The sequence below is a fragment of the Nicotiana tomentosiformis genome, chromosome 1, assembly GCF_000390325.3.
Source record: "Nicotiana tomentosiformis chromosome 1, ASM39032v3, whole genome shotgun sequence".
Taxonomy (NCBI): Eukaryota; Viridiplantae; Streptophyta; class Magnoliopsida; order Solanales; family Solanaceae; genus Nicotiana; species Nicotiana tomentosiformis.
This window is the reverse complement of record NC_090812.1, coordinates 148129354-148143240: the sequence shown is the minus strand read 5'-3', so window position 1 is coordinate 148143240 and position 13887 is coordinate 148129354. Positions and strand designations below refer to the sequence as shown.

General features: G+C 38.6%; 1 long non-coding RNA gene across 1 annotated transcript; it reads right to left on the bottom strand.

Annotated features, from left to right (window-relative positions):
• Nucleotides 1-1270: 1270 nt before the first annotated feature.
• LOC104105932 (uncharacterized) lies at nucleotides 1271-5794 on the bottom strand. The gene is made up of 4 exons (XR_011408980.1): nucleotides 5709-5794; nucleotides 5311-5368; nucleotides 1933-2000; nucleotides 1271-1438 (listed from the first exon to the last, which is right to left on the bottom strand). It is a non-coding gene; the product is annotated as an uncharacterized lncRNA (long non-coding RNA).
• Between the last annotated feature and the right edge of the window lie 8093 nt (nucleotides 5795-13887).

The following is a 13887-nucleotide window of genomic DNA, read 5'->3' as shown; positions in this document are numbered from 1 at the left end:
TTGTTCCTTGTGTTTTGTGTTTGAGGTATAGCCGGGGCCTTATTGTCGGCATTATCATAATACTCTTCTGTACCTATTAGAGGCTCCGTAGACATAGTGTGGGTTGTGTATTAGTGTGGGAAAGTTAAACTAAAGATGTCGTAATTGTATCTCATGCTTCCACTGTAAAACTATGATTGTGAAATGTATTATTTTGGAGACTTATAAATAAAGTAACTAATGGTGATGAAACTAGTGTTGTTCATGAACCCTCATGGTATTAATTAATGAATATTATATCCTCTTTGTTTATGGGTGAGTTGGCTAGAAGGGTTAACTCGGTTGAGCGCCGGTCGCGCTCCCCGAGTTTGGGGCATGACACTTCTGATGAGCTGGACCTCCCGAAAGGCGGGGACAATATCTCTTTATGTGACCCAAATCTCCACACTCAAAACAACCCCTCTCTGAAAATGGCGGAAAGTACTGAGGCGGACCCCGAGAACCACAATATCCGCTAGAAGCACTCGGTGCAGATGAACCCTGAACTGAAGGATCATAGGACGAACTCTTAGCTGGAAGGGCACTGAGAGATCACTGACTCTGACGAGCACTGTATGAACCATGGCTAGCTGATGCACCATGGTGAACTGGACGAGGCATCCGAGTGGTCCTATAAGGAAGACCCCTATTGTGGTAAGGTTGTCCCCCATAATGAACACCATTGGGACCACACGAACCTCGAGGCCTCATGGCCTCCCTCTCCTCACGCTCCTGACTACGGACCGTCTCTATCTACCGAGCAATATCAACCACCTCATCGATGGTAGAGCCAGATACCCTCTCCTAAGTCATAAACAACCGCAGCTGATATGTGAGGCCATCAATGAACCTTCTAATCCTCTCCCTATCAGTGGGAACCAACTAAACTGTGTAACGAGCCAACTCTGAAAACCTCATCTCGTACTGGGTCACAGACATGCCCTCCTGACGAGCTGCTCTAACTATCTGCCCAGCTCATCCTTGTGAGACTCTGACACAAACTTCTCCAAGAAGAGAACGGAGAACTCCTTCCATGAAAATGGTGCTGCATCACCTGCTCTGGAGTGCAGGCGGAGGGATTTTGAGTACCTCCTCTGGCCTGAGAAGTGGCTGATGCGGCCGGAACAGAGACCGCCTGAGCAAGGCTGGTGCACACCGTAAAAATCTGAGCCAAGGCCTCCTGAAAGCCTGGAATCATAATGGGAACAACTGGTGCCTGAGATGGCCCTACTAGATCAACCACATCTGGAACCTGCTCTTGAGCTGGAGCAACTGGTGAATCTGCAGGTGTTGCTCTAACTGTTGTACGAGCTGCACCCCTGCCCCTACCGCGGCCCCTATCGCAACCTCGGCCTCTTGTGGCCCAAGCTGGTCGTGATGGTGTCTGTCCGTCTTGTCTGGTAGCACGTGTCCTCACCATCTGTGAGAGAATAGAATACAAAAGTTTAGTCACCGGAATCAACAAATCTGCACGACAAGAATACAAGAATGTAAAGTTTCCTAAGGATTCGACAACCTTTTGAAGATAAGTACAGACGTCTCCGTACCGATCCGCAAGACTCTACTAAACCTACTCATAACTCGTGAGACCTATGTAACCTAGGCTCTGATACCAACTTATCACGACCCAAAATGTAGCATGTCGTTATGGCGTCAAATATGATACTAGGCAAGCCGACACTTTAAAATACTTCCAACACATTTAAATGAAAATAAAACAACACAGGTTTAAAACATCAAAACTCTCAAGAACGGGATAGAAATACAGAAATTCCCAACATCGGGGTGTCACTAAGTATATGAGCGTCTATACAACACAAGTCTAGAAATAATGTTTATGAAAGACTAAAACTAAATACATAAAGCGGAAAGATAAGGAAGGAGATACAAGGTCTGCGAACGCTGGGCAGCTACCTTGGAATCTCTAAACGATCAGGTTGTGCAAAGAGATCAACACCCACCGTGTCCGGAAATACCTAGATCTGCACACGAAGTATAGGGTGTAGCGTGAGTACAACCAACTTAGTAAGTAACAAGACTAAATAATGGACTGAAAGTAGTGACGAGTTTCAAGGTCACAGTTCAATTACAGAAATTACAACACAGAAAGATAGGCATACTTTCAAGTTCAGCAGTTAACTCAATGCAAGTAAGATAGATCAATTATGAATGATACGAGGGATACGACCTTTATATATCTGCATGCCAATGTATATGATATATGTAATGCACCACACTGGAAGCTTCGTATACTCACACTCTCAGAATACTCAATCACTCAGTATTGTATATGGTCAATCTAACCCATATATATATATATATCGACTAACATTCAGTCTCTCAGTACTGTATAAGGCCAATCTAGCCCAGAGAAAATTCATCCCTAAATATAAACGGTTCGGGCAAGGTCCATGCCCAGGGATGATCCATCCCTCAATATAAATCAACTGCGCTCATTGTGGGTGTGCAGACTCCGGAGGGGCTCATTCAGCCCAAGCGCTATAACAAGCCAATCATGGCATAAATCAATATAACATGTTACGGCGTGCAGCCCGATCCAATAAATATCCTCACAAAATCAAGCCTTCGGCCTCACTCGATCATTGATCTCTCCAGTCTCCCGGGCTCTCAATAATCATGATAACCAACCCACACATAAATGATATAATGTATCAATAATGAGCAATAGAGATTGAGATGTAATATGCAAGTAAAATGGTGGCTGAGTACAAAACAGCAATTTAGCAGATAATTCAACATGTACATGACCTTTGTGGGTCCTTACAGTGCCAATACATAGGCTAAACATGATTTGCAGTTTAGTTTCTATAACATATGGACAATATACAGACAACAACAGATTTTTCAACTATTCAGTTTTATGGAGTTGACCAAGTCATAATTCCTACGGTGCACGCCTGCACGCATGTCATCTAGCATGTGCTTCACCTCAAAACCAATCACATGACACATATTACGGGGTTCATACCCTCAAAACCAAATTTAGAACTGTTACTCCAACACACCTCTGCCTCGCAAAACGGTCTCCGGATGCCTTGAATCTATCCACAAATAATTTGATACAATCAACACGGACTAAAGGAATCAATTCCATAATAAAATACTAAGTTATTAATTAAGAGTCAAAAATCAGCTCAAAAGCCGGCCTCCGGGCCCACTTCTTGAAATTCAATAAAATTCACAAAACCCGAAAGCCCATCCAACCATGAGTCCAACCATAGCAAATTTATCAAAATCCGACATCAAATCACCACCCAAAATCACAAATCAATCTTTCCAAATCTCTAGCCTCCAATTCCCAAATTTCACCTTAAATACACACCAACTAGGTAAAAATTCAATGGGGAAACTAGATTATTGATTAAAAATAAACACCAGAGACTTACCTTAAGAAATTCCCCGAAAATCCTCTCAAGAATCGCCAAATTCCGAGCTTGAAATATTTAAAATGGTGAAAATCTCGGAACCCTCATTTTTAAAACACTGCCCATGCTTTCGCACCTGCGGCCAAATATCCGCACCTGCGGAACTACTTTTGCGAAAAAATCCTCCGCTTCTGCATAAATCACTTAAATCCCTAGGGCCCGCATCTACTCTCCAGGTTCCGCACCTGCGGAAGCGATTCTGCAGCCCAATATCCCCTACGCCCCTCAACTCCGCATCTGCGGAGCCTTGCTCGCACCTGCGGGCTCAGAGATGCGCTTACCCCCTTGCACCTGCGTCCTGCCCTAGGCCAGCCTAGCTCCGCATCTGCAGCATCGCACTTGCGGCCAACCCCTCACAGGTGTGATCACACCAGAAGACTCCCATCTTCAGCAATGCACTAAGTCCCATTTTCGATCCGTTAACCATCCGAAATCAACCCGAGGCCACCGGGACCTCAACCAAATATACCAACAAGTCCTAAAACACGATACGATCTTAGTTGAGCCCTCAAATCACCTCAAACAACATCAAAAATATGAATCGCACCCCAATTCAAGCCTATTAAAACTAAAGAATTCCAACTTCTACAAACGACGCCGAAATATATCAAATCATGTCCGATTGACCCCAAATTTTGCACACAAGTCACAAATGACACCATAGACATACTCCAACTCCCGGAACTCTAATCCGAGCCCGGTAACCACAAGTTCCACTCTCGATCAAACTTTCAAATTTTCAATTTTCGTCATTTCAAGGCTAATTCAACTACGGACCTCCAAGTCACTATCCGGACACGCTTCTAAGTCCAAAATCACCCAACGGAGCTAACGGAACATCAAAACTCCATTCCAGAGTTATTTATACATAAGTCAATATCCGTTCACCCGTTTCAACTTAAGCTTCCAACTTTGAGACTAAGTGTCTTAATTAATTCGGAAACCTCTCCGAATCCGAACCAACTACCCCGACAAGTCACATAATAATTGTAAAGCGTGAAATGAGCAGTAAATAGGAGAATGTGACTACAACTCTCAAAACGACCGGCCAGGTCATTACATCTATTTCTTTCAAAAAAAAAATTCAACTGAAATGTGAGGAAGAAAAAGTGCCAGAATCTCAAAAGGATGATAACTTGTCTTATTCTTTTCTGCAACTCATTTAAAAGCTAAAATTGAATAAGCAAGGCATGGCATGGCTACTATACCACTTATCAGTGTCAGGAATATTAGCATCATCTTGAGGTGACATAAAACGTATGAGGAATGGATAAAACAGAGCAATACTCTTACAATATCATAACTATAATCGATGAAGAACCTTAACAAGTTAACTACTCTAATCCATAAAGTATCTGAAAAAAGAACTAATTTATTAAAATTCATTTTTACCGTATCACTATTGTAGTACTCGAAAAGGCCTCTCAAAAATGGATAAGCAAATATGTTTTCTTCTAACTAATAAGGAGACAAGTAAATCTAATTTAATTGTTGTTAAATGGTAAAAAGAAGATCTGATCAAGAATTTTTCATACACTCTAAGGTTACAATAATTTTTTAATAATAGTTACTAGTATAATACACAAGGCATCTGCAACCAAGGAAGAGCTAATCAAATATAAAACTATCGATCACGAGTAAAATTATATGTGATAAAGAATTTTTATATATACTCTAATGTTACCAAAATTCTTACACAATAAAACTCACAGTATCTACAATAATTTTAACAGCCTTATAGGGGCATCATCTATTTATAAAAAGGTGTACTAGTCGGTGAATTCTTTAATAACACCAAAGGCAACTTAAGAGGAAAGAGGAAAGATTTGATAAACAATTAGCTTACTTTCAAAAGCAGTAAAAATTGAAATAGCCTCACGAACACCAACTTGAACTACACCGATCTGTAATAAAACAACCACAACAATATATATCAAAATACATATATCTAAATGCTAGAACACACACCACATAATTGACCCAACGGTATAGCCTATCATTATAGACATCAAATATTCAACAACAGAAGTAATTAAAAAGAAAAGGAACGAAAAAAATATATAAAAAACCAAACCATTAAATGAATTATTTGAGAATATTCGGATTAGATTGATAGATTTTAAAGAAACATATATAGGATTAAACAATAACGGAAAAAGTTGCTAAAACCAGAATCGTCAGGATGACAGAAAAAGATATAGACATGAAAATTGATATGCAGATAGAGAGATGAGTTAAAATTACCTCATGATGTGGCCGACGATGATGGGAGAAAAGGGAAAGTGCGGCAATCGTTAGAAACGAATTGACGGCGTGGTGAGTAGAACGAGGGCAAAGGCAGGGATTGAATTATTAGTAATCTTTTAGTGGAGGGAATAGGATGGAATAAATTACATTTTAACTTTTAATTTATTACTATCTGGTTATTCCCTCCAAATTTTGACTGATATGATGACATTAAAACTACAAGTGTCATTAACTGCCATCCAAAATATGACATTTAAGTTAACAGTCGCAATATTTTGTGACATTTTACGCAAAATGTCACTGCTTTGTGACATTTCTAAAGAAAATTTCAGGAAATTATATATTTATTGATATTTACGTCAAATGCTATTAAATAAATATCGTTGTATCCATGATTTCTTGTAGTGTTTCTAGTTCAAACTATGAATATAGTTTTACAAGATTTGGTTCTCAATTAAGTCTTGAACTATTTTACGTTACTGTGGTGCGCCATTATTGAAATTGCTATACTATAGTTAAAGCACTAATGGAAAGAGGAGAGGAGAGGAGAGAAAAAAGGAAAATGTTGTAACTGAATTCCATAATTTAAGATACAAATAATAGATTTTATATGGAGAGAGGCGACAGAGAATAGGGAAAGAGTAGAGGAGAGAAAAAGAGAAAGAGTGTAACTGAATCCTCTAATTTAAGGCATTAATAATGGATTGTATATAAATTGTAAGCAATCCTTGTTTAGGGCGAGTAATATACAAAATTGGGACTATTTTGGTAAATAAGTTTCAAATATTGTATAAGAACGAAAAAAATCCTTTTGGTATTCAACAGTCCTAATTTTTAATTATTTTAATTTTTACAAACTACTACAATAATAACAACAACAATAATAATAATAACAACAATAATAACAATAACAATAACAACAATAATAACAACAACAACAACAACAACAACAACAACAACAACAACAATAATAATAATAATAATAATAATAATAATAATAATAATAATAATAATAATAAAAGAAATGAAGAGATCATAACATATTTGGGGTGATTGTTTTGTGTTCTTAAGCGTTAAGTCATATACTTAGCTGAAGATGTTGAACTTTAATTACTTCCTTCTTTTGAGGTGTGAAGAAAAGGAATTTATAGAACCTTTTTCCCATTTTTGGAATCTCAGAATCTGCAATGCAATAACCTATATTCATATTCATTTATTAATTGCTAATCTTTGAAGTAAGGAATTCCTCTCCCTTCTCTCTAGATTCTCTCACTGAACAGATGCCACACCCAAATGACCCTCCCCCACTCCACCCACCTGACCCTAGTAATGGTAATTTGACAACTCACCTACCAGAACATATTCTGTCTAAACAACCACCTAGTAACAATGCTTCAATGGCTACCTTGTACCAAACAAACACCACCATCCCACCGGAAATGAAGCCGTCGGGATTAATACCTCCATAAATAACCAAACCAAATAATATGCTACCAATCCCCACATATTCTTGTCACGACCCAAAATCCTACCACATGCGTCATGATGACACTTAGTCTCTAAAACTAGGTAAGTCGATTTTAATAATAATTCAAGCCATTTTTTTTATTCAATACAAGTGTCAACACTAACAGCGAAAATATTCAACAACAACCTCCCAAGACTGGTAATATCAAGCCACGAACTCTAACTGAATACATAAAATAATCTCAAGGATCGAATACTCAATACTGTTTGATTAATAATTAACAGTATAATAAAATGGAAAGACTCCAAGGGACTGCGACGACCAAGCAATCCTACCTTGAGTCCTTGCGATCATACTCTAATCTCTGTCTGAATCCAATATCTCCAATACCTGGCTCTGCACAAAAATATGCAGAAGTGTAGTATGAGTACACCACAGTCGGTACTCAGTAAGTATCAAGACTAACCTCAGTGGAGTAGTGACGAGGTACACTCAAGATACTAACTAGTCTAATAACCTGTGCAATATAGTACACAAAAATAATAGGAAATAAATAATAATGATGGCAACACTAATCAACCAGTGATATACACAGCAGGGCAACAAGAGCACCATTAATATTTCTCAATAAATACCGAATACAAGTACAACCAATTAATCAAGTTCTTCAAATATAAATCTTTTGTCTATATGCTTTTCAAATAATAATCTTCAAGATATAATACTTTCCAATAAATCTCTTTCAAATATAATTCTTTCAAATAAATCTCTTTCAAATATAATTCTTTCAAATAAATATTTTTCAAATATAATTCTTTCAAATAAATATCACCATGTGACACCTCATTTAACCTTCCTGGTATGAGAAATATATTCAATATATCACATCAAATGGTACGGCAATACCTTCGTGCACTTGTCTCATTCTCACCCAATGTATATATGTAGATCAAATCAATTGGCACGGCAACACCCTTCGTGCATTTATTTCTTTCTCACCGTGCATACATATAACCATACCAACTAGGTGGGAGAAAAGTCAATAACAATAAAAGAAATAAAGTGGGAGGCACACAGTAAGCAACAATGACTACAAGTCACATAGAAAACCTAGGTGCACAATAACATCTCAAGATAAAGGCCTGAATAAATACGCAACGAAAAGATATCACAATATAATATATGTCTCCTATTCTCGCCTGCACGGAAACACCATTCGTGCCATGAACATATAATAATATAAAAATAATGGCACGGCATCACCTTTCGTACTTTTACTCTCATCCTCATGTGATAATATAAATGAAATGGTACGGCATCACCCTTCGTGCTTTTACACTCTCAATGTCACGGCATCACCCTTCGTGCTTTACACTCTTCCTTACCAAGCACATGTATATTATTAGAAAGCAAGGTAGGAAGCATAAATAACATCAAGGAGAGTGTTTAAGCGACAACACAATATAACAATTCATATCACAATTTGCCTAATAACCACAACCAATTCCAAAGATACAGCAAAATCAATAAATTTCTCAACAAATAGCCCAAGGATCCGCACAACGTATATAAAACCTCAAAACCTCAACAGATATGGAAAAGTAACTCAACATAGGACAATGTCTTCTTTAATCCAAAAATATTAACGCCTCTTTTTAAGCTTATTTAATAATTATTTGCAGATAAGAATTCCATAATAAATTTAATTCCAAGAAAATTATCAAATCAACCACACACGGAATTCACATAAAAATGCAAGTGACAATAACACCAAATTATCATATAAAATACAAATTTGACAAACAAGGAATGGGGCATGACAATTCAAGGATTTACTAAGTTCTAACAATTTTCCAATTTGATACATAAGGGCGTCTACAAATTTTAACCAATAATAATTGCACATATAAACTATGTACGTACTTGTCACCTCGCATACACGGCTTTCACATTACACAAATGGCACATACAACTCAATGCTTAAGGGGTAATTCCCCCACTCAAGGTTAGGCAAGATACTTACCTTTTTGAAGTTATGCCGATATTTTAAAATTACCTTCTTACTTGAATTGACCTCCGGACAGCTCAAATCTATTAAAATTAATTGTATAACTTCATTAAAATTCATCAAAAATAATTTCGGATAATAAAACGTCGACTTAAAATTTTACATTAAAAAGTCAACCCAGAAGTCAATGCGGGGATCGCCTCTCTGAACCTGACATAATTTTCATGAAATCCGATCACCCATTCCGATACGAGTTCAACCATACCAATTTTATCGAATTCCAATAATAAATCGTCCTCCAAATCGTGAATTCTCGTTTATGAAACGTTTTACAAAAATCTTGATTTCTTCCATTTAAATACGAAATAAATGATTAATATAACCATAGATTCATGAAATATAATCACTTTAGGATATAGAATACTTACCCCAACCAAGTTTGTGAAAATTCCCTCCATAATCGCCCAAATCCGAGCTCCAAAAATCCAAAACGAAAATGGAAAAATGACCAAGTTCAATCCTTATGTTTCTGCCCAGTTTCTCACCTGCGGACGAGTTGCCACATCCGCGGAGCCGCTTTTGCGAACCAAAATCCGCTTATGTGGAAGTCCACTGACCAGAGGCCCTCACACATGCAGAGTTCTCTTCGCTTCTGTGAAATCGCAAAAGCGATGACCAATTGCGCATCTACGAAGCTTCTCGCTTCTGCGCTCCATGTACTGCATCTGCGAACACGCAGGTGCGGGAAATTCTTCACTTCTGCGACCACTGCCCAGACCTGTCCATTTTGCTTCTACGACCTCAGCCTCGCTTCTGCGATGGCACATCTGCGGTTAATTTCATCGCAGATGCGATGACACCAGTGGCTGCCAAAAACCAGCATTCACAAAAATTTCCAAACAATCCGCTAACCTTCCGAAATCCATCCGAGGCCCTCGGGACCTTAATCAAATATACCAACATGCCCCGAAATACAATACAAAGTTAGTCGAGACTTCAAACAATGTCAAACAATGCCGAAATTATGAATCGCGCCTCGAATCGAATTACGAGTTTTCAAATCTTCCAACTTCTATAATTTGCGCCGAAAACTTTTCAAAAACTTCTATTTTCCAACTTTTGCCAAAATGCGTCGAATTGTCCTACATACTTCAAAATCTAAATCTGAACACATGCCTAAGTCTGAAATCACCATACGAAGCTATTGGCATCAACGAAGCTTCATTCCGGAGTCGTTTGCTCAAAAGTCAAACTTTGATCAACCATTTTCATTTAAGCTTCAAAAATGAGAATTGTTCTTTTAATTTAATTCTGAATTTTCCAAAAATCAAACACGACCACAAACGCGGGTCATAATACATATTACGAAGATGATCGAAACCTTAAGTCACTAAACAGGGCATAAATTCTTAAAACGACAAGTCGGATCGTTCCAAATCTACCCCACCCCAACTAAAATTTTCTTCAAACTTTGACCGACCACAACACCGTAAAGAACAAAGTAGTGAAAAACACATCGTTGGACACCAAAAACCTCCCCATACCACAAGAACACAACCAATACATCCACCAGATACTCAGACTCTAGTTCCAAGCAACAAGCAAATGGCAATACCTTCAACATGGGGTAATAGACAACATGACCCACCGGGTAATAAGAGGAATGACCAAGCCATCTCAAAACCTTCTTTTGCTGCCACGGTTCAAGCCACACTTTCAGCGATCAGTGGTGCTCCACCTGTGGACATTGTATATGGTACCTATCTTGGTAAGCCTGCAATTTTATTTTCCGCACAAGATTATTTCATAAACTTGGCATAAGAATGCAGATTCACTATTACTGGAAGTTCTATATAAATAGACCTACCATAGAGGAGATTAGGAAAGTCTTTGTGCGACAACTTCACTTAATTGGCTCAATAAAAATTGCTTATTTTGATCCTAAACATGTGTACATTGATTTCATGAATAAGGTAGATTATAACCACATTCACTTTAGGAGTATGTTGATATTGAAGAGTCACCTATGAAAATCTTGAAATGGACAGCTGATTTTAAACCCGGGGAGGAAACAACCATTGTCCTAGTGTGGATTTTGATTCACCAATTACCATGGCATCTGTTCAACTAGCAGGTTATTTCAAAAATGATGAGAGAGATAGGAGTTGCAGTTGCTCCAGATCAAGCAACCTATTCCATATCACGGGGTAATGTTGCCAAAGTTAGAGTTGAGATCGATGTAATAAAACCTAAATTGGATCAATTATGGCTTGGTTTCAAATGACTCGATGGAACTCCTGATGGCAGATGGTTAGATATTGAGTATGAGAAGGTCCCAAGTTACTATCTTTATTGCAAAATGCAGGGCCACCTTGAAAGTCAATGTAGAAGAAGAAGAAGAGGAGGAGGAAGAAGAACAAATGCAGGGCCACCTAATCCTATTTCTTACTTGTTTATGGAACTCCAAAGGAGAGGAAGAACAAATCGGAGGATGATTATCAAATGGTAACAAGAAGAAGATTGTCACGACCAAATTCCGTACTAGGTCGAGACTGCACCTAACGCAACCGTTAGGCAAGCCCACAAGCGAGACTACTATTTATTTACCTATTTTAATATATTTTTAATTACACTAAATTTCATGCAACTGTGATAAGTCCTTTTAAACCAAAATATCAACATAATAAGTACATACTCTGCGGTGAAAGAAATGACAAGTACAACAGTACATAAGTGCTACCAATTCCCAAAATCTGGCGTCACAAGTACATGAGCAATCTAGAGAATGTACAAAACTACTAAAACTATTGTCCGAAAGTAATAGACATGAATAGTAAATAAGATGGGAGGAGACTCTGGCGTTGCGGATCATAGCAAGGCAAGCTGCTCACGCCTAAGTCTCCGTAGATGATCGGCTACGCACCCGCATGACCACTGGTGGAACCCGTTTTTGTACCTACACATCAGTACAGAAGTGTAGCGTGAGTACGAAGAACAGCGCATACCCAGTAAGTATCTAGTCTAACCTCGAAGAAGTAGTGACGAGGGATCGACTTGACACTTACTAGAGGTTAATAATAATAATGAAAGTGCATAAAGTAGACATGGTGAACATACAACAGGTAACCAAGAGACAAATAAAAACAACTACAATAAATACAACAAGAGTTGGTAACACATCACCAACATCTCATAACTGACCGTGAAGACCCTAACTCAATTATATCAAAACTGGAACCCGTTTTGGTTATTAACCACAAAGTTGCCGAGGTGAACGGCCCGATCCCATAAGAATAATGGTACTTAGTACTGTCGAGGCGAACAATCCGATTCTATAAGAATAGTGTTACCATCATATTGACAAGGTGAATGGCCCGATCCCATAAGAGTGGTATTACCATACTGCCGAAGTACTTGCTACGCGAGAGGACATGTATTTTTCAAACTTATTAAGTATTCCTCAATTTTCCAAAATAAGAAGGCTAAGTCGATTAATTGCAACTTTAAAATCCATAGTCTCAGGTCTATTCAAGAGAGTCAATACACAAGATAAACACAACAGTACAATTAAAAGCATGATGTGGATCTCTCAAAATCTCCCAAGAAGGCTAAGTCGATAAACGCAAATGCTTTTGTCTCTTTTGCGGCGATCACAAATGCGATACCTGAGGCACCAACAAAAAAACCAGAAAAATTGAAGTCCTTCCACCCCTCCGAATGGGTCTGAAACTCACCCGAGTCCTCAGCGCTCCACACAAAATGTCCACACAAGTCTTAAAACATCGTACTAACTCCCTCGCATGATCGAAACAACGAAATAACATCTAGAATCATGAATTGGACGCCAAAACGCATGAATCAAATCATGAAACTCAAAAACTTCTAAAAGCACTTTCGCGCGCCCGATTTCTATCAAATCAACTCGGAATGACACCAACTTTTGCGTGCAAGTCATAAATCACCATACGGAACTACTACAAGGCTCGGAATCCCAAACGGACTTCGATAATACCAAAGTCTACTCCAAACCAATCTTAAAGAACTTGGAAAACCTTCAATGTGCCAACTTTCAATATTAAGCACTGAAACACTCTCGGGTCATCCGAAACTCGATCCGAACACACGCTCAAGTCCAAAATCACCATACGAACCTATTGGGATTGTCAAATTCCGGTTCCGAGGTCGTTTACTCAAAACGTTGACTCAAGTGAAACTTAATCATCATAGGCTATTGTTAAGGTACTAAGTGTTCCGATTTCAACTCGAACCCTTCCAAACCTAAACCAACCATCCCTGCAGGTCATAAAACAGTAAAAGCGCATACAAGGAGTCTTAATCAGGGGAACGGGGATCTAGAAAGAAAAACGCTCAGTTGGGTCGTAACATTCTCCACCTCTTAAAAAAATATTTATCCTCTAACGGGTCTAGAATCATACCTGGAGTGGTGAAAAGATGCGGATATCTGCTCCTCATGCCCTCCTCGGCCTCCCAAGTCGCTTCCTCGACTAGTTGACCCTTCCATTGGACCTTCACCGCAGTAATATTCTTGGACCTCAACTGGCGAACCTGCTTGTCAGCAATGGCAATTGTCTCCTCTTCATAACCCAAACTCTCATCCAGTTTAACCGTGCTATAATCTAGCACGTGCGACCTGTCGACTTGATACCTCTGGAGCATAGTGACCGCAGACACAGACAGAT